Here is a 20,585-nt window from a genome sequence, read left to right on the forward strand (position 1 = left end):
TTAAAGTTTTTTGAGCAATTGTTAGTGAGTCCCCTAACAGGGTGTCCATTTCACTGCTAAGTACAAGGGAGCTTGAGGGACCTGTCCGTAAACCCTCCACGTAGGCCTTGGGCGTGGCTGCAGGGCATAGGTGATCCGGCGTTGGACCACGTCTTCCGCCACTGCAAACAGGTTTTTGTTCAGTGGTTACCTAAAAGGGGCACTCCGGGGAGTGGAATTATGTACAAGTGAACAGTTTTTTTGGGCTGCACACAGTCCTCAGCCAACGAATCCTTGTACCCTTACGGGTAATTAAATGTAACAAGAAAAGTGTCCATGTCACCTAAATTGTCCATTGTAAGGCAAAAATAAGTCAATACATACATGAAAATTACACAAGAATAACATACCCCAAGGGGCAACTATTTATACTATCAGAGTTTCTCTTCCTACTCTCTGTATCTGACAGGGGTCTGACCTTGCGTGCTACGTGTTGACCTACGTAGTACTGGGATGCGTGTGGTACTGGTGTTTGTACTACCTCCCATTCTGTCAGTTCTAGGTGTGGAGGGACTGCAAGACTGCCTTAACCTCCCCACGGGACTGGCAAGTGTACCATTGGCTGGGCCTTCTTGCTCTGCTCCAACCGGGGATTTTTCTTCTGGGGATTCTTCCTGAGCAGGCTCTTCTGGGGCACCTACAGGTTCTACTTGCTGTGGAGGGTCTTCTGGCTGTTGGTAGAAGTGTAGCACAGGTATTATTACTGCTCCTCCTAGTTGGGGCCAATCTGCCGGGAAATCTCCTAATTCAGTATGTATTACTGCTTCTTTAGGCTCCTCCGGTACAATGAGAGGCACTTCTTTCTGGGGCTTTAGCGGTCCTGGACACAACTTCAGATGGTCTCTAGATACCGTTGCAGTCGTTCTTCCTCCGTCCTTGGTAATTAAACAGGTCTTCCTGTTATCAAATCTTGAATTTAACACAGTGTAGGGTTCCCTCTCCCACTGGTCATCAAGTTTGTGGTTTCTTCTTTTTTTCTTTAGCACAACTTCTCCAGGTGAAAAGGGTTCTGCTGGTGCACTCTTGTTGTACTGTGCTTCCTGCTTGTCTCTTAGCCTATTCAGACTGTCTTCGACACAGGCTTGTACTCTCCTGTACTGTTCCTGTCGCGTTGTCCCAGTCTTCAGTGAACATATCTGCTTCGGGTTCTACTACACCAAGCTCGTGGTCCATGGGCAACTTTCCGGGTCTTGCTCGTATCAGATATGCTGGAGTACAATTGGTGGAACTCACAGGTATGTGGTTGTACAGATCTATCAGGTCAGGTAGCTTGTCTGGCCACTGGTTTCTTTCTTCTAGCGGTAAGGTCTTCAACAGGTCGATGACGATGTTATTCATCTTTTCACATAACCCATTGGTTTGGGGGTGGTACGGTGTAGTCCGTATCTTCTTACACCCGTACAGATGACAAAACTCCTTGAACAATTTGGCTTCGAAGGTAGTGCCTTGATCTGTCAGCACCTGCTCCGGGTATCCATGGGGCCTGCAGAAGTATGCCTGAAACGTCTTCGCCGCAGTTTCTGCCGTCAGATCCTTGACGGGGGCGACCACCAGGAACCGGGAAAGTAGTGATCCACCATGGTCAGGGCATAGGAATATCCTGACCTGCTGGGTGACAGCTTAACATGATCCAGGGCCACGATCTCCAAAGGTCGAGTTGTCTTGATGGGTTGCAGGGGTGACTTCTGTCTGCTGTAGTCTTTTCTTCTGAGGCTACAGGGTCTACAATCCCGGCACCATCTCTCTATGGAACTGCGCATTCCAACCCAATAAAACTGACCTTTCAGCAGGGTTTCTAGCTTCTTCCAGCCAAAGTGCCCCGCTTGATCGTAGTAGGCCTCCAACACCATCTGGATGTCTGTCCTAGGCACTACGATCTGCCATACCATCTCATGAGTCCTCGGGTTGACGTACCTTCAGCACAGCTTCTCCCCATAGATGAACAGCCGGCTTCTCTCATTCCACAGTTGCTTGGCTTGTGGAGACGAGTCCTTCTCCAGGGAGGAACCTTCCTGGGTTATCAGTTCTTTGATACGGCTGACAACCGGGTCGCTGTCCTGGGTCTCCTTCCAGCTGTGGTGAGGCAAAGGGTTTAACGTCTTACCGCGATGCCTCCTGGAGGCTAGTTGCTCGTGGACCATCCTATTTCTGTGGAAGGCAGGTAGCTCAATCTCCTCCAGGTCATCCACTTCTTCTTCTTCAGTGTCCGACTGGTGAGGCATCCTGGACAGGGCATCGGCGTTGGCATTCTTACGGCCTGCCCGGTATTTAATTGTGAACTGATAGTTTGACAGCCGAGCCATCCATCATTGCTCCATGGCTCCTATCTTGGCTGTTTCCAGATGAGTCAAGGGGTTATTATCAGTGTAGGCAGTGAACTTACTGGAGGCTAGGTAGTGCTTGAACCGCTCGGTGATGGCCCAGACCAGGGCCAGGAACTCCAACTTGAAGCTGCTATAGTTCTCTGGGTTCCTCTCGGTCGGGCGGACCTTCCTGCTTGCATAGGCGATCACCTTCTCTCGATCATTCTGCTTCTGACTTAACACAGCTCCTAATCCCTCGTTGCTGGCATCAGTGTACAGCAGGAACGGTTGGCTGTAGTCAGGGTAGGCTAGGATCTGTTCGCCGGTCAGGATCTCCTTCATCATCTCAAAGGATTCAGCTTGCTCCTTACCCCACTGGAACGGGGGGTTTCTGCCTCTCCCGGACTGTCCTACCAGGAGATCTTGCAAAGGCGCCGCTTTCTTGGTTTCTATAGTCCTTCACAAACCTCCGGTAATACCCGACTAGTCCCAGGAACTGACGTACCTCCTTGAGGCTCTTCGGCTCCGGCCATTTCTGGATGGCAGTGACCTTCTCCGGGTCCGGTGCTACTCTTTCTGGACTGACGATGTGGCCCAGGTACTGTACCTTTCGCTTGAGCAGGTGGCACTTGGAGGGCTTCAGCTTCATCCCATACCGGGACAGCGACTCAAATACCTCTGCTAGGTGCTTCAAATGGTCCTCGTACGTTTTGGAGTACACTATCACGTTATCCAGGTATAGCAGTACAGTCTCGAAGTTGCGGTGTCTCAGGCAGCACTCCATCAATCTCTGGAACGTTCCGGGGGCGTTGCAGAGTCCGAGCGGCATACTGTTGAACTCGCAGAGTCCCATCGGGGTAGTAAAGGCAGTCTTCTCCCGATCCCCCTCAGCAACAGATACTTGCCAGTACCCACTAGTGAGGTCAAGGGTGGAGAAGTAATTTTCAGACTTTAATGCAGCCAGGGATTCCTCTATACGGGGCAAAGGGTATGCATCTTTGTGTGTTATGCGATTTACCTGTCTGTAATCTACACACATTCTCATGCTTCCATCCTTTTTCCTGACTAGGACCAGGGGAGCTGCCCAGGGACTACAGCTATACCTTACTTCCCCTGCCTTCTTCATCTCGTGCAACATCTCCTTCGCCTTCTGGTAGTGTGCTGGTTGTATGGGTCTGTAATGTTCTTTGATGGGTGGATGGTCACCTGTGGGTATATGGTGTTGTACCCCTTTAATCCTCCCAAAGTCAAGTGGGTGTTTACCGAATACCTGCTCGTATTCCTGAACCACCCGGTGTACACCCTGTTTCTGATGGGCAGGAGTGGTGTCAGTCCCAACATGGAGCTGTTGACACCAATCCTCCACCTGGGTTCCCGGGTCATTATCCTCCACTTTGTCTGATGAGGTTAAGGACTCCGCCGTGTGTATGGAGTTATCTGTTGTGTACAGTTTGGCAACAGTGGCATAGCATGGTAATCTAACCTCGTCCTCCCCATAGTTTTAGGAGGCGTACGTGTGGTGCCCCTGCTACGCATTGGTGCCACAGACCTCAGAAGGGTGCATGGACGGACTTCTCCACGAGAGGCCCTCACTACATTCATACACCTCCACCTTCCACCTCAGACCAGCAGAGGGAGCCCGTTAGGGATATATATAGGGAAGGTGGAACCAGGCAGCTCAGATCAGTGTTTAGTGAGTGTTCAGACAGGAACACAGCTCTGAGTGAGCTGAGGGCGTACCGACGCTCAGAGAGCGGTGAAGACGCAGCACGCTAGCTGCCAAGTAGTAAGGGCCCCGAGTGTGGTCAATGGCGAGAGGAGAAAAGGAGAGTGGAACTCAGGGGGCAGAGGAGCATAGTTGCTCACCCCGATTTATATACTGGACACCGGGTCCACGCCTACAGGGACTCCTTATACCCAGTAGGAACCACCGGAGCCCCTGGAGAACTACAGGTCCCAGGTCCACCTAATGCTGATTGTAGTACCAGAGCCAGGAGTCACAGAGGTCCCAGCATCCAGGGAGAGTGATCTCCAAATGGAAGGCCCTACCACCAGGTCAGCAGGTGCAGAGAGAGACAGTAACCAAGCTAGGCCTAGCTCCATGCAGGCCAGAAGCCTAGAGAGTAAAGCAACGGATCAGGAGGCCCTATACCTTCTCACTGGGGAGAGTCCATAAATGCGCCCTTCACCTGGAGTACCCTGGACCGTGCCTGCAGCATCACCAGTAAAGGTACTGAAGCTTACCCCTGTGTGAGTGTCCATCCTTCCTCCGTGACCGTCCTGCCATCTCTCACCTGCACCATCATCCAGTACATACCCCAAGCTGCCCTGAGGCCCACTCCACCTGTGGGTAGCCATTCCATCCCAAGCTGCCCTACCATCGGCCTCAGAGGACTGTTGCAGCGCTGGTGATCCTCACCAGACACCACAGGTGGCGTCACGAAAAACCCCATATAAAAGTATTTCCCCATTTCACTGACCGCCCTGGGTCACGGACCGGGCCAGCCACCGTGATATCCCCCGGCAACCAGAGGCCCGGCTGCCGACTACCCCACGGCCCTGGGGGCGCGTCATACGGGCACCCTCCCATTGCGTACATCCACTACCCCTCTGGCAGTCAAGAGTGTAGGTCTATGCTCCGAGCTAAGGGGCTCTACTACCGCCTGGTAGCTCCGTCCTTTGAGACCTATTGCTGCTCTACACCAAATCAGCATCTCACTCATCGGGGGGATCGCAATGGGTATCGGGTCTGTCACCCGTACATTACCAATTTTACCACCTGATAGCTTTACCTGTTGCTGGTACATAAGGGCTCGGATCTCTTTCTGGAGCGCCCTCCTCTGCCCTGGTCTGGCTGTGTCGGCCATCTGTTGGAGCAAAAACAACACTTCTCCCAAACAGTTACCGACAATATTTGTGCCAAGTACCATATACAAGTCTGCATCATCAGGATTAGTCTCTATTACAATTAGTCCCTGGTCCTTCAGTTCCACTCTTCCCAGCTTTACTGCCACATCCTTAACCCCGACAAGGTTAAGGGGGAGGCCATTGGAGGCATACACGGAAAGGTTTGGAGCTGGCGGGCGAAGTTCGTCTATGGACCAGAACCTTTTGTAGAGGACATCTGTCATGATGGTTACCTGAGATCCAGTGTCCAGCAGGGCAGGTGTGGCGATGCCGTCCAGCACAATGGACAGTAAAGGTCTTTCTCCTACGAACCGATGGTACCAGTTTGATGGGCCTGCTTGATTTACTCCTGGGTGTCGGCCCTCGGCCCCAGGGTTTGCTAGTTTAAAGGACAGTTCCGCACTGTGTGGCCTGCCTTCTGGCAGCGGTAGCAGATGAATTCTCCTGGAGGGTGACGTTTGTCGTTGGTCCTCCCACGGGGCGGCGTTGTCCTCCTTCTTCTTCTCATCCAGGGTACATCCTCAGGGCTGTCGGCGAGTAGTATCCTTCCTTCCGGCTCGGGCTCCTCCTGTAGCTGCAGGGTGCTCAGGACAGTGGCCAGGGTTTTACTTAGCTGACGCACTTCAGAGCGTAGGCTGTCCAGCTCGCTAGGGGGCACTGTTTGCATTTTTATTTCGGCCATTAGTGAAGGAGCATTGGGTGCTGCGGGCACTGGGGTGGCCCCACCCTGGTAACGTTGGACAGCAGTATCTGTTGTTTCCAGGGGCTGCAGACCCTTTATAACCATGTCCTTAAGGGTGTCAAAGGTGGCATCTGGATGATCTAAGGCCCACCACTGTACAGTTCTGCTCTCCTCCTGGGACCTTAACCCCCGGATGAACTGTTCCGTCAGCATTTTATTTTCATCTTGTATGCTGGCTGGACTAACCTGTTTCGGGGCCCGCAGGGCTTCCTGTAAGCACCAGGCATAGTCCCGGATACTGTCCTCAGTTTTCTGGACACAGTGGTAGAACCTCATCCGGAGATCCGTCTCGGTGTTGTTTTCAAACACAGTCTGCAGTCTCTTAAAGATGATGGATACCGATTCCTGGTCTGCGGCTGGCCAGGTTTCAACTTACCGCTCTGCGGCACCAGTTAATTGTCCCAACACGACAGAAGCTCTCTGTTTGCCAGTCAAAGAATACATATCTAGCACACCGCATATTCTTCTCTTGAATCCGGACAGGGTGTCCGGTTTGCCGTTATACTGGGGGAGCCACTTCGCTCCCGGGATATAAGGCAGGGCCATAGGTAATAACGGGGTCACGACCCCTGTTGGTGGAGAGGCCGCTCCGGCCTGTGCAGTGTCGGGCGCAAGTTGGGCATCAGGAGCATTAATCGATGCTCCGGCGGCTTGCTGGTCGTCAGCCATTGTTGCGCCGCCCTAGTGAACCGGAGCCTACCTTCTTCACTTTCTTTACCAGGTAGGCCGCAGCTCCGCGGGCGACTGTCTTCTTCCAGGACCTTGCGTCGCTCGCGTCTGACGTCAGAGCATCCTCTGGCTCCTTCCAGGACCTGACGCTTCCTGGTTCAACGTCAGGGGCGGGGCGTGTTCTAGGCTTCGCCCGCTTTAGCAATTACGCCTCCCAGGTTCCCGCGGTTACGCCCCTCTTCTTCCCGCGCTGCGGCGCGATAATGGCGGCGATCCTCACCGCAGTTTAACACACAGTTCAGCTCAATAAAGGCGCACAGTACCCAGTGGCAACGGGCACGGAATCCTGTTCGTGACGCCAAAGCTGACGCGCCCCCTGGGCCGTGGGGTACCCGGCAGCCTGGCCTCTGGCTGCTGGGGGATATCACGGTAGCTGGTCCGGTCCGTGACCCATGGCGGTCAGTAAAAAGGGGGGTATTTATAAGGGATTTAAGTGTTCGTGACACCACCTGTGGAATGCGGCTAAGGGGTGCCGCCACTGCGGAGCAGTCCTCTGGAGCTGGTGTTACGGCAGCAGGGATGGTGTGGCTCTCCACAGGTAGAGCTAGCTCCAGGGCAGCGTGGGGTGTAATGGATGGTGGTGCAGGGGAGAGACGGCAGGACGGTCCCGGAGGAAAGACGGACACTCACACGGGGGTAAGCAACAGTACCTTTACTGGTGATGTTGCAGGCACGGTTCAGGGTACTCGAGGCGAAGGGCGCACTTTTGGACTCTCCCCAATGAGCAGGTATAGGGCCTCCTGATCCGTTGCTTTATTCTCTAAGCTTCTGACCTGCCTGGAGCTAGGCCTAGCTTGGTTACTGTCGCTCTTTGGACCTGCTGACCTGGTGGTAAGGCCTTCTCTCCCTGGACGCTGGGGCCTCTGTGACTCCTAGCCCTGGTACTGTAGTCAGCGTTTGAACCTGGGACCTGTAGTCCTCCAGGGGTTCCGGTGGTTCCTACTGGGTGTAAAGGATCCCTGTTGGCGTGGACCCGGTGTCCGGTATATATATTGGGGTGAGCCTGGTATGCTCCTCTGCCCCCTCGCTACTTCTTCCTTCGGCCCACTCAAGGCCTCACTAAGCCTTCACACGTGCTGTAGGCCTTGGCTCGCCTAAGCACAGCAGCCAGCTCGCTGCCTCTTCACTGCTCTCTGAGCATCAGCACGCTCTCTGCTCAACTCTGAGCTGTGCTCCTCTCTCTATGAACACTGAACTGAAACTAAGACTGAGCTGCCTGGCTCCACCCTCCCTTTATATATCCCTAACGGGCTCGCTCTGCTGGTCTGAGGTGGTAGGGTGGAGGTGTGTGAATGTGTGAGGGCCTCTTGTGGAGAAGTCCATCCATGCACCCTTCTGGGTTCTGTGGCACCAATGCACAGCAGGGCGCCACACAAGACTCAGCTAGCAAACCGGAGGTTGCGGTATCTTCACGTGCCGTAGCCAAACACCACACACATTCACTGAAAAAGGTGGCCATATAGGACAAAGGGGACAGAAAAGACGTCGCCCAACAAGGCCCGCAGCCACTGGCTTGGGACACTGTGTGTGAGGCGCAGTGCAGGAGAGCCAGCTCAGAGAGACGACCCGGGAAGGTACATAAAAAGGGGTCCCATTCAAGTGCACCCAAGTGAGAGTTGGCTGTATCACTTTCCCGGAGGACACAGGACGACGTGGGCAGATATAATCTGGCAGTTGTAACCCGGAGCATCTTAATAACTGTGAGTAAACACTTGAAGACTGCACCCCGCTGTGTCCTTCACTTAATTGCTGCATCACCTGCCTTGCACTACATCAACATCTCAAATCTTTTAGTTAACTACTCTGAGGCCTAGCTCTACCCGTGGAGAGCTGAACCATCTTTGCTGTGTCACCAACAGCCTCAGTGGATCTGAATAGCAGCGGCGGCCACCTATAGCTGCATACCACGGGTGGCGTCACAAACTTTATCCCCAAAACTTTATTCCCCTTTTCTTTAATTATTGACTGCCCTGGGCCACGGACCGGGTCACTGCCACCCTGACTACCCCGATAGAACTTATCGGCCCGGCTACAGAGTACCCCACGGCCCCAGGGGGTGCGTCAGTTGCACCTGGGCGCATGCAGGTTGAGGTCCCGCCGACACCAGCGCAAATTTCAGCTGGATGTACGTCCTCAGATGCACATTTACCTGTAGTGTATTGTGGGTCTCCATGCCGCCAGATCCGTGCACTGCAATTCACGGTGCTGGCCAATCAGAGGACTGCAGTTGACTTCGGCATGTACGTGACTGGGGGCGCTTGCATGGTGAAGTCAGCTGACGGCTCCAGAAGAGGATGCTGTGCAGCGGGGGAGCAGAGGGAAGGCGAGTAGAATTTTTTTTTCTACCACCCGTGGCAAAAATTATGGAATCACTGGGCTCGGAGGATGTTCATTCAGCTGTTTAATGTTGTTGAAAAAAAGCTGATCACAGACATGGCACAAAACTAAAGTAATTTCAAATGGCAACTTTAGGGCTTTAAGAAACACTAAAAGAAATCAAGATTAAAAATGTGATACTCAGTAAGGATAATTTTTTCAGACCAAGCAGAGGGAAACAATTATGGAATCACTCAATGCTGAGGAAAAAATTATGGAATCACCCTGTAAATTTTAATTTCCAAAACTAACACCTGCATCAAATTAGATATGCTCGTTAGTCTGCATCTAAAAAGGAGTGATCACACCTTGGAGAGCTGTTGCACCAAGTGGACTGACATGAATCATGGCTCCAACAGGAGAGATGTCAATTGAAACAAAGGAGAGGATTATCAAACTCTTAAAAGAAGGTAAATCATCACACAATGTTGCAAAAGATGTTGGTTGTTCAGTCAGCTGTGTCTAAAATCTGGACCAAATACAAACAACATGGGAAGGTTGTTAAAGGCAAACATACTGGTAGACCAAGGAAGACATCAAAGCATCAAGACCGGAAACTTAAAGCAATATGTCTCCAAAACAGGAAATGCACAACAAAACAAATGAGGAACGAATGGGAGGAAACTGGAGTCAATGTCTATGACCGAACTGTAAGAAACCGCCTAAAGGAAATGGCGTTTACATACAGAAAAGCTAAACATAAGCCATCATTAACACCTAAACCGAAAAAAAACAAGGTTACAATGGGCTAAGGAAAAGCAAACGTGGACTGTGGATGACTGGATAAAGTCATATTCAGTGATGAATCGCAAATCTGCAATGGGCAAGGTGATGATGCTGGACTTTTGTCTGGGGCCGTTCCAATGAGATTTATAAAGATGACTGCATGAAGAGAACATGCAAATTTCCACAGTCATTGATGATATGGGGCTGCATGTCAGGTAAAGGAGATGGCTGTCATTACATCTTAACTAAATTCCCAAGTTTACATTGATATTTTGGACAGTTTTCTTATCCCATCAATTGAAAAGATGTTTGGGGATAATGACATAATTTTTCAACATGATAATGCATCCTGCCATAGAGCAAAAACTGTGAAAACATTCCTTGAAAAAAGACACATAAGGTCAACGTCATGGCCTGCAAATAGTCCGGATCTCAATCCAATTGAAAATCTTTGGTGGAAGTTGAAGAAAATGGTCCATGACAAGGCTCCAGCCTGCAAAGCTGATCTGGCCACAGCAATCAGAGAAAGTTGGAGTCAGATTGATGAAGAGTGTAACATACCTGGCGGCGTCCTTGCATAGTGGTCCATCTCCCACTGTGCAAGAGCGCGCACTTGATCTCCTGTCCAGAATGTCTCTCTGGCTTCCCTCCATGCTGTCTGTTTGTGTCTGTTTCTGCTGCTTAAGGGCGGCGCCCGATCACTTCCTGCTTTTTGTACCTGCTGTGGGTCACACCCCTTGTGCTTCCTCAGCCTATTGCTGTCTGTCACCTGGTATATAGCTCAGCTGCTCCAATCATTCCCTGCCTGAGCATAGTGTTTCATTCAGTGTGTGCTTGCACTCTGAAGGTGCCAGGTCCCGTTCTGTGTTCTCTTGTCTGCCTATCCTGGAGGCTGTATTTCCAGGCCTGTCTAAACACGCTCCTAGCCTGTTCCTCCTGCCTTCTAGGGGCCGATTACCTAGACCCGCTCCTGTATCTTGTCTGTCCTGTCTGAACACGCTCCTAGCCTGTTCCTCCCGCCTTCTAGGGGCCGATTACCTAGACCCGCTCCTGTATCTTGTCTGTCCTGTCTGAACACGCTCCTTGACTGTTCGTCCTGCCTCTCTGGGGGCCGTATTCCCAGACCCGCTCCTGTATTCCGCTGCAGTGTCGGTCTCCTCCGTACACTCAGTTCCAGTCTGAACTCTCTCCTATCCTTTACCTGTTTTGCCTCTATGTCCGTTCCCTTCCTTTTTCTGCAGAGTCTGAACTCGTACCTAACTCCTGCTTGTTGTCTCTGTACTCCTGTTTGTGAGTTTGTGGTCCACTCGCTACTTCACTGCAAGTACCCTGTGGGTATCTGGCTCTGCCTTTCCCTTCCTGTCTGTTCCGTGTGAACAGAGCCCTGTCCCCCCTGCTCAGCCTTGCCTGCTCTGACTCCTTTGCTCACCGCTCCGGCGGTTCTAGCCTGCTCTGACTCCTTTGCTCACCGCTCCGGCGGTTCTAGCCTGCTCTGACTCCTTTGCTCACCGCTCCGGCGGTTCTAGCCTGCTCTGACTCCTTTGCTCACCGCTCCGGCGGTTCTAGCCTGCTCTGACTCCTTTGCTCACCGCTCCGGCGGTTCTAGCCTGCTCTGACTCCTTTGCTCACCGCTCCGGCGGTTCTAGCCTGCTCCGACTCCTTTGCTCACCGCTCCGGCGGTTCTAGCCTGCTCCGACTCCTTTGCTCACCGCTCCGGCGGTTCTAGCCTGCTCTGACTCCTTTGCTCACCGCTCCGGCGGTTCTAGCCTGCTCTGACTCCTTTGCTCACCGCTCCGGCGGTTCTAGCCTGCTCCGCTCTGACCCTTTTGCTCACTGCTCCGGCAGTCTCGCTCCACTCTTATCCTTTTGCTCACTGCTCCGGCAGTCTTGCTCCACTCTTGCTCACCGCTCCAGGCGGTCTCGTCCTGCTTTACTCTTGCTCACTGCTCCGGCAGTCTCGCTCAGCTCTGACCCTTTGCTCACCGCTCCTGGTGGCCTTGTCCTGCTCTACTCTTGCTCACCGCTCCAGGCGGCCTTGTCCTGCCCTGTTCTCGCTCACCTCTCTGGGCGGCCTCACTCTGCTGTGTTTGTCCGCTACATCTGTGGTTCTGTTCCTGAGTCCCAGTGTGTACTGGGTCCTATCCCGCCAGTGTCCCTACCTGCTAGTGCCTCCCTGTCTGCACTCTAGCTGTGCTTGCCTGTATCCCTCTGCCTGTATTGTTCCTGAGTCCCAGTGTGTACTGGGTCCTATCCCGCCTGTGTTCCTACCTGCTAGTGCCTCCCTGTCTGCACCCTAGCTGTGCTTGCCTGTACCCCCCGGCCTGCATAACCGCCTGCCTGCATACCAGTCGTGCCTGCCTATACCCACCAGTCTGTGCGCCAGCCTAACCAGTCTTTTCCTGTATTCCCCTGTGTGGGTCAACAGCCGTGTCCAGGGTCTGTCCTGGAGTAGCACCTGGTCCCTCTGCTCGGTTCCTCCTTGGTGCACTGGCGTCGTATGCCGTCGTGCGACCCTGGTCGGATCGGGTGAATACCTAGTTACGCCCCTCCAGGCATTCACTCTCCGGCACGGTCCAGTGGAATCACACGCACACGCCGCTTAGCCCAGGCGTGTGCATTACAAAGAGTACTGTTTGTCACTCATTAAGTCCATGCCTCAGAGACTGCAAGCTGTTATTAAAGCCAGAGGTGGTGCAACAAAATACTAGTGATGTATTGGAGTGGTCTTTTGTGTGTTTGTTTTTCATGATTCCATATTTTTTTCCTCAGAATTGAGTGATTCCATAATTGTTTCCTTCTGCTTGGTCTGAAAAAAAATGACCCTTACTGAGTACCACATTTTTTTTATCTTGATTTTCTTTTAGTGTTTCTTAAAGCCCTAAAGTTGCCATTTGAAATGACTTTAGTTTTGTGCCATGTCTGTGATCTGCGTTTTTCCAACAACATTAAACAACTGAATGAACATCCTCCGAGCCCGATGATTCCATAATTTTTGCCAGGGGTTGTATGTGTTACAGAGCAGCTGCAGAACAGGGGACATATATACCAGGATGGGGCCCAGGGTAAGGGACATTACTACCAGGGCTCTGGATTCGGAGTCGGAGCCCATTTTGGTGGAGTTGGTATAAAATAGACTGACTTCTTAAATATATAATAAATTGGGTACAGTAGTTCAATGCAGTTTGTGGTGAATATTTTTTCAGAAGAATTTGGGAAAGTTATGAAATGTCCTATAAATGTCTGTCCTATTCCTGATCTAAGGGTCTAGACTTTTAGCTGAGATGAATCAGTGCTACAGTAAATTTATCACTTAAACATGAGCCATGTATGAGGGAGTCGGAGTCATGGAATTTGAGGAGTCGGAGTTGGAGGTTTGGCTTACCGACTCCACAGCCCTGATTACTACATAATAGTGGAGGGAGGCAACTTGTATGCCCTTATAGGATTTGGAACGCTACAACGGCCCATATATTTGACCAACATGCGGGGGGCCCAGGTCCAAATTTTGCACAGAGGCCATCGGACTCTAGTTACGCCACTGTAAGTAAGTGACTCGCCCCCCTGGGCCATGGGGTACTCAAGACCGGGTCTCTGGGTTGCGCGGTGCTGATGGGGGTAGTAGTGGCAACCCGGTCCCGTGCTCAGGGTGTCAGGCTTAAATGGTGGCAGTCTCTTTATGTATATATTCATGTGAAAGTCCGACTACGCCACCCGTGGATTGCGGTCAGGGATAACCGCCACTGCAGGACAGACCGCTGGGGCTGGTGTTGGTGAGCCGCACAGGAATGGTAACTCCCCACTGGAGGAGTGTAGCCCCAGGGCAGAGTAGGTGGATGTTGGGGGTGATAGTTCCGGCCACGATAGCCAGAATGCAGAGTCCGCCTAAACAGTTCAGGGTCTTTATTATAACAGATGGTAATGACCCAACAACAGTACCAACTAGAAGGGGGCCTGGATGTCTGAGAACACTCGGGAAGCCCCTCTGGTCAGGGTGAGGGTGTAGGCCTACTATGCTCTTTCTGACTATTCCCCTCTTAGTGGTAAAATAGCCCACGTCCCTGAGCGTGCCATGTATTCTCACCCGTATGGCTTGCAACTTGGGCTCCTTTTACCTCTGGCCTCTCTTGGCTTTGCTGGTCCCTTCTGTTGTGGTGGAGCCTCTGGGCTCTTTAGGCCAAAGGACATGAAATCCCTCGCGGATTGGTTCTCTGCTGCTGGACTTAGTCTTTGCAGCCTCGGACCCCAATGTCCGGTAGGTAATTCTCCCTTTCTGCCAGGACAGGCTCTCAGCGCCGTACGTCCCTGGCTAGCAGTTCCTCCACTGCCTCACGACCTCCTCAGCCTGCTGCTGACCCTTACTCTCTGGGCCTAGACTCAGTCACGGTCTCAGGTCTCCCAGGTCTCTCTAACCCTGCCCCCAGTTCCAGTTTTTATAGGGCAGCCTGCTCCCCCTACTGGCCTGGGACAGGAGGTGCTGCATGCTAATTGTCCCTAACCAGGGAACTTCCCTCATGCTCTCAGACACAGCCTTTATTATTTGTGGCATCCAGGCCTGGGGTGACACATTAGCATATTAAATACAAGTTTGCTATTGCAAATTTTGGTGCAGACACCTGCAGAAAAAAAGCAGGTTTTACAACAAAAGACTGACCAGGTGCACTGCAAGCTGTTTTTCCATAAACGTATGTGTTCATTTTTTTGAACAGTATTCGATAGGTTTTCAGGCGGTTTCCGCAGCGGAAAAAGATGCTGTGTGCACATAGCCCTCAAGTGAGGTTTAAAAGAGATTTGTAAGGCTAAGTTCCCATGATGAGCTTTTGATGAGTTTTTAATGTTGCAGATTCTCTGCACTGTTTCTGCCCCCATTAAGTAAAACAGGTTACATGCATTTTTTAAAAAAAATAAGCCGCTTAAAAAAACTCACCAAAAACTCTTAGTGGGAACATAGTCTAATGCTGTGTGCTTGTGATGAGTTTTTGGTGAGTTTTTACGCTGCGTATTTAAGAAAACATGCAAGTAACCCATTGTGCTTAATGGTGCAGAAAATCTGAAACATCGAAACTCCCCAAAAGCTCATCGTGGGAATGTAGCCTAACAGTTTTTCCTAAAGTTTTTGGGTTTTTTTGTAGCTTTTTAATTGGACAGTGCCTAGTTTGAAGTGAATTCCATCAGGATCCTTTTCAGGACATGCAATTCTTTTTTCCGCCAGTCGTTTTTCAAAACCTTTTCACGTCTCTTGGTTCCTGCAGTTTGCATTCTTCTTTGCTCCCACACAGCATCCTGGCGCTGGCACTAGCCATCAGGAAAATGTCTCCTGAAGCACCCAATACTGTAGATGACTGCAGGAACACAGGAAGGGAATCTTGATGTTACACGCATGCTGCTAGGTTCAGATAGGGGCGAGACAGGTTACATGAATTCTTTGGAATCCTGGGGGAACTGTTACTCAGGGCGACCATAGACCATGTGCTGTAGCTTCTCTCAGGCACACAGGGGTATTGACCCTCAGGCACAGACACGGAGGTTGTTTCACTTGAAGACCAGACACACTTGACAAGAGTCCTCATAAACGGTAGAACAGTAGCATTTAATAAGAAGCCGCACAGCCAGTGCAAGTTAAGTATTATGAGCAACAGGCTCCAGTGACAAACAGTACAGTTTCCTTAGCAGCACAGAAGTTCACAGTCTTCCCAGTAGTACAGGACAGAACAGTTCTAATGCAAAGGCACATTAATGAACACCACGTTCTTTACAGCACAGTGAGATGGAGGGGGGGGGGGTTGCTGAGGGAGATGATCCCTGTGACACCATTTCTTTCAGTCCGTACCTGACTTGAATCCTTTTCACTTGCAGGGGCGCTTCTGTGAGATACAGAACACACACACCACTTTTCTCTTTGGCTCCAGCTAGACGGTAAACAACTTTCCCCACAATCCCCCTGGGGCTCTGCTAAAACACCCCCCTTCTACTGTGACTGTGTTAACCCTTCTAGTTGCTGGATGCTTCTGGAGCACAACACTTCCTGTCTCTTGTGCTTGTGTTACTTCTAATAGTTGCTGAATGCTTTTAAAGCAACAGCACTACTTCTGCATGTCGCACTCTGCAACAGCACTACTTCTGCATGTCGCACTCTGCAACAGCACTACTTCTGCATGTCACACTCTGCAACAGCACTACTTCTGCATGTCACATTGACATCTTTTGTTGGTTTCCTTTTTTTCTGGTAGCATCCCTGATTATCTAGGAGAGATAAGTATGTGTATGGCACCCCAGGGGTCTGGTTGCCACAGTAATAGGAATATTATGTCTGAGAGCAAGTGGGAAGTTTCTCTGGTCAGAAGTCCTAAGCATGCAACACTTCCCGCCCAGACCTGGGAGGGGAGGAATCTGCCCTTATAAACTGGGTCTGGGGCGGGATTAGGAGAGTCAGAGCCTGGAGAGGGAAAGTTGCAGCAGGAGCTCTGTAGGAGCAGGAGCGAGTGCCAGGGGCTGGAAGCCAGATAGCTCGCCCTGGCTGAGGACACTAAGACCGGACACGGAGTCCGAGGCTGTGGGGACATTCAGGTCCAGCAGCAGAATCCAACCGGCAGGGGATTCCAGGTCCTCTGGCCATAGAAGCCCGGAGGCACGGTCCCAAGCAAGGGACCAGCACCGCCATCGTGGAGCGGAGGCTAACAGAAGGCCCCAAGTCACCGGCCATACGGGTGAGCACCACACGGTACACTCAGGGACGTGGGCTACTTCTACCCGCATACAGCAAGGTAGCCAGGAAGAGTGCAGATAGACGGGGAGGCCTACAACTCCACCTGGCCAGGGGAGATCCTGCTTGCTCACAGACTGACTAGGCCTCTACTGCTAACCAGTACTCCCGGGAGGGTCTGCTTTATAACACCAGTAAAGACCCTGAACTGCACTGCACAGACTCAGAGTTGTTCCTGCTGCGCTCGTGCACCATCACTCCCATAATCCACACCAACTGCCCTGAGGCTATACTTCCCCCGTGGGAAGTCATCCCATTCTTAGCTGCACACACAACACCGGCCTCAGCGGTCTGCCTTGCAGCGGCGGTCCCCACTGACCGCAATCCATGGGTGGCGTAGTCGGACAATTATAATACTACTAAGTCTGCCACTGGTTTGACCACCCTGGGCACGGACCGCGTCATCGCCACGGAGACTACAAACCCCAGCGATCCGGGTATTCCCCGCATACACGTGCACGCACAACACAGGCCCAGGGGGCGAGTCAACTTTGGCGTAGTCGGCAGGATTGAAACCAGCCCGCTACCACCGGGTACTGCGCGCCTTCAGAGACAGAGATACTTACTGTGGTGAAGTTTTCCCGCCAGCCGGAGTCGTTTCCCGCCATCTTCTGCCGTCTTCCCGCCATCCGCAGCCGCTTCCCGTCATCGGACGCCATCTTTGGGACGCCGCACGGGAAGAAGGGCGTGGACGCCGAAAGCGCGTGAGATCCGAAGCTCCGCCCCACGCACTGACGCTGCGTAAGGTCCTGGAAGGGAGAGGGAGCGACGCTGACGTCACAGGAGGGCGATGCAAGGTCCTCAACCCCGCGGCCTACGGAGGAAGATTATCGCAAGGTAGGCCATGGTCCACTAGGGGGGAAGGAGGATGTCGGATACAAAGGGAAGCTCCACCACCGCAGCCACCGCCAGTGCAACCGCTGCTGCGGTCATGCCGTTCACCATGCCCTATATCCCGGGGGCAACCTGGCTACCCCAGTACTCAGGGGAGTCACATACCCTAAGTGACTTTAGGGAAAGACTGGACAGCCTCTTCCAGGTATACCCCCTCACGGAAGTGCAAAAAGTAAGCATGTTGGTGGCCCAGTAAATTGGGGCAGCCCAAAGGGAGGTAAAGTCCTGGCCATCTGGGAAGAAGAGGACTGTCAGAGAGATACTAGCCCGTCTGAAAGACACATTTGACGCCCGCACCTCAGCTGAAATAAAACTCAGATTTTACGGGTGCAAACAGCGGGCACATGAAAGTATAAGGGACTATGCTCTAAACTTACAAGAGGCCCTGAGAGCGTGAGGAATGAGGACGAACTGTTGACCGAGCAATTCATAGAGGGTCTGCTGTCCAACGCCCACCGAATCCAGTTACGTGCAATGGCCCTGCAGAACCCTGACCTAGACTTTGCGAAGTTCAAGGACAGAGCCATCCGGGTGCTCCGAGAACTGGCACCGGGTGGCGCTGTAACCCACCGGCGCCCTGCTATTACCTATCCTCAGGAGACGGTGCCCATGTCTACGGAGGCTGTGGGAGCTGGTGCGCAAGCTTTGGATACCAACCCGGCTACTGACCTGCACCATCAGGTCCAAGAGCTAACCAAAAGCGTAGCCGCGCTAACCAGAACCGTGCAGTCTTTACAGGTCTCTTCCCCAGGAAAGATCCAGCTGGCATCTGGAACAGAGGACGTCCCGTGGCACCAACAGAGGAAGACCCCACCGGCCAGAGGAAGACCCAGCGACAGATACAACGAGGACGGACGACCCATCTGCCGCCGCTGCAATCAACCCGGACACATGGCAAGGTACTGTCATTTAAACGGGCACAACCTGGGGTAGAGGGCCAACCCCCAGGCCTAAGATCATCAGGCCCATCGAACTGGCGTGACAAATACATAGGGGGACGTCCGTTCTTGCCTGTGGTACTGGATGGCATTCCTATGAGTGCCCTACTAGACACTGGGTCACAGGTGACTACCATCCCGTACGTGCTCTTCAAGCGGTACTGGAATGACTCGGACATAACACGCTACCCAGATGACGACCTGAGCATTATCGCCAGCAATGGTCAGCCCATGCCACAGATAGGATTTAAAGAGGTGACCATCAAGGTCGGTAAAGTTGAACTGCCGGCACAAGGACTGATCATTGTGGACATTGACCGTCGCGAGAGTCACCCAAAATTAACCCTAGGTACTAACGTAATTGAAAACTGTCTTGCAGAGGTGATTCTTATTTTGCAACAGGTTGCCAAGAACGCCAGTTCCAGCCAGCAGCTTGTGCTCCAAAAGGAGATCCGGGCACTGATGAAGCGGCAACAAGTGGAATTATCTGGTGGTGAGATAGGTAGCGTGAGAATGTGTGACCCGTTCCCTATTGCCATGCCCCCGAAGAGTGAGATGATGATTTGGTGCCGGGCAGCTATTGGTCTAAGAGGTAGAGACTACCAAGCAATGGTGGAACCCATCTACTCAGATAGTAGGCCCACCATTTTGACAGCGCGGGGGGTGGTCGATGTACGCCATGGGAGGGTACCAGTCCGCATCATAAACATCGGGGAGAGAGAAGTACACCTGCCCCGGTATGCCACGCTAGCCAAATTGTTCACCATAAACCAGAACTCCGTACAGGCCGTGGAACCCTTGCCTCCATCTCAACTAGAGGAAGGTAACGGCTCTAAGAAACAAATAGGGGACTGGTGCCAGCAACTGCATTTGGGTACTGACTCCACTCCCTCACACCAAAAACAGGGAGTCTACAGGGTGGTTCAGGAGTACGAGAGAGTATTTAGCAAACACCCGCTAGACTTTGGGCGAGTAAAGGGAGTAGAACATCACATCCCCATGGGAGACCATCCTCCCATAAAGGAGAGATACCGACCCGTACCCCCTGCACACTATCAGCACGCCAAGGGGATGTTAAAAGACATGAAGGAGGCTGGGGTAATTAGGGACAGCTGTAGCCCCTGGGCAGCTCCACTAGTCCTAGTGAAAAAGAAAGACAACACCATGAGAATGTGTGTAGACTACAGGAAGGTCAACCGTATCACACACAAAGATGCGTACCCGTTACCAAGGAAAGAAGAGTCCTTATCTGCATTAAAATCTGCTAACTTCTTCTCTACTTTGGATCTCACTAGCGGGTACTGGCAGGTTCCTGTAGCAGAGGCGGACCGGGAGAAGACCGCATTCACCACCCCGATGGGACTCAGCGAATTTAACTGTATGCCGTTCGGGCTCTGCAACGCACCAGGAACCTTCCAACGGTTGATGGAATGCTGTCTGGGACACCGGAACTTCGAGACGGTCCTATTATACCTGGACGATGTCATCGTCTATTCCAAGACCTATGATGACCATCTGGAACACCTGGCAGAAGTGTTTGAAGCCCTGGAAAACTATGGCCCAAAGGTAAAACCCTCAAAGTGTCATCTACTGAAGCCAAAGGTACAGTACCTGGGACACGTGGTGAGTGCTGACGGAGTGGCTCCCGACCCTGACAAGATCACCGTGATTAAGGACTGGCCAAGACCATCCAGCATAAAGGAAGTGCGGCAGCTCCTCGGGTTGGTAGGCTACTACCGAAGATTCATTCCCGGTTTTACCAAGAAGGCAGCTCCTATGCAGGACCTCCTGATAGGCCAGTCCAGGAAGGCCAAAAAACCAGAAGCCACCCTTCAGATGGGAAGAGCTGGAAGAGGAGTCATTCCGCCAGCTGAAGATGGCCCTCACGGGGGAGGAAATCTTGGCGTACCCTGATTACAGCCAGCCCTTTATCCTCCACACGGACGCAAGCAACATCGGGTTAGGAGCCGTACTCTCCCAGATCCAGCAGAGGAGAGAACAGGTAATTGCTTACGCCAGCCGAAAACTGCGACCCACGGAAAGAAACCCTGAGAATTACAGCTCGTTCAAGCTAGAGCTCCTGGCAGTGGTGTGGGCGGTAACCGAACGTTTTAAGCATTACCTTGCCTCTTGACACACCTGGACACTGCAAGACTGGGTGCCCTGAAGCA

This window comes from Phyllobates terribilis, unplaced genomic scaffold (assembly GCF_046119375.1).
Source record: "Phyllobates terribilis strain yellow unplaced genomic scaffold, ASM4611937v1 Scaffold_13__5_contigs__length_258822181, whole genome shotgun sequence".
NCBI classification, from domain to species: Eukaryota; Metazoa; Chordata; class Amphibia; order Anura; family Dendrobatidae; genus Phyllobates; species Phyllobates terribilis.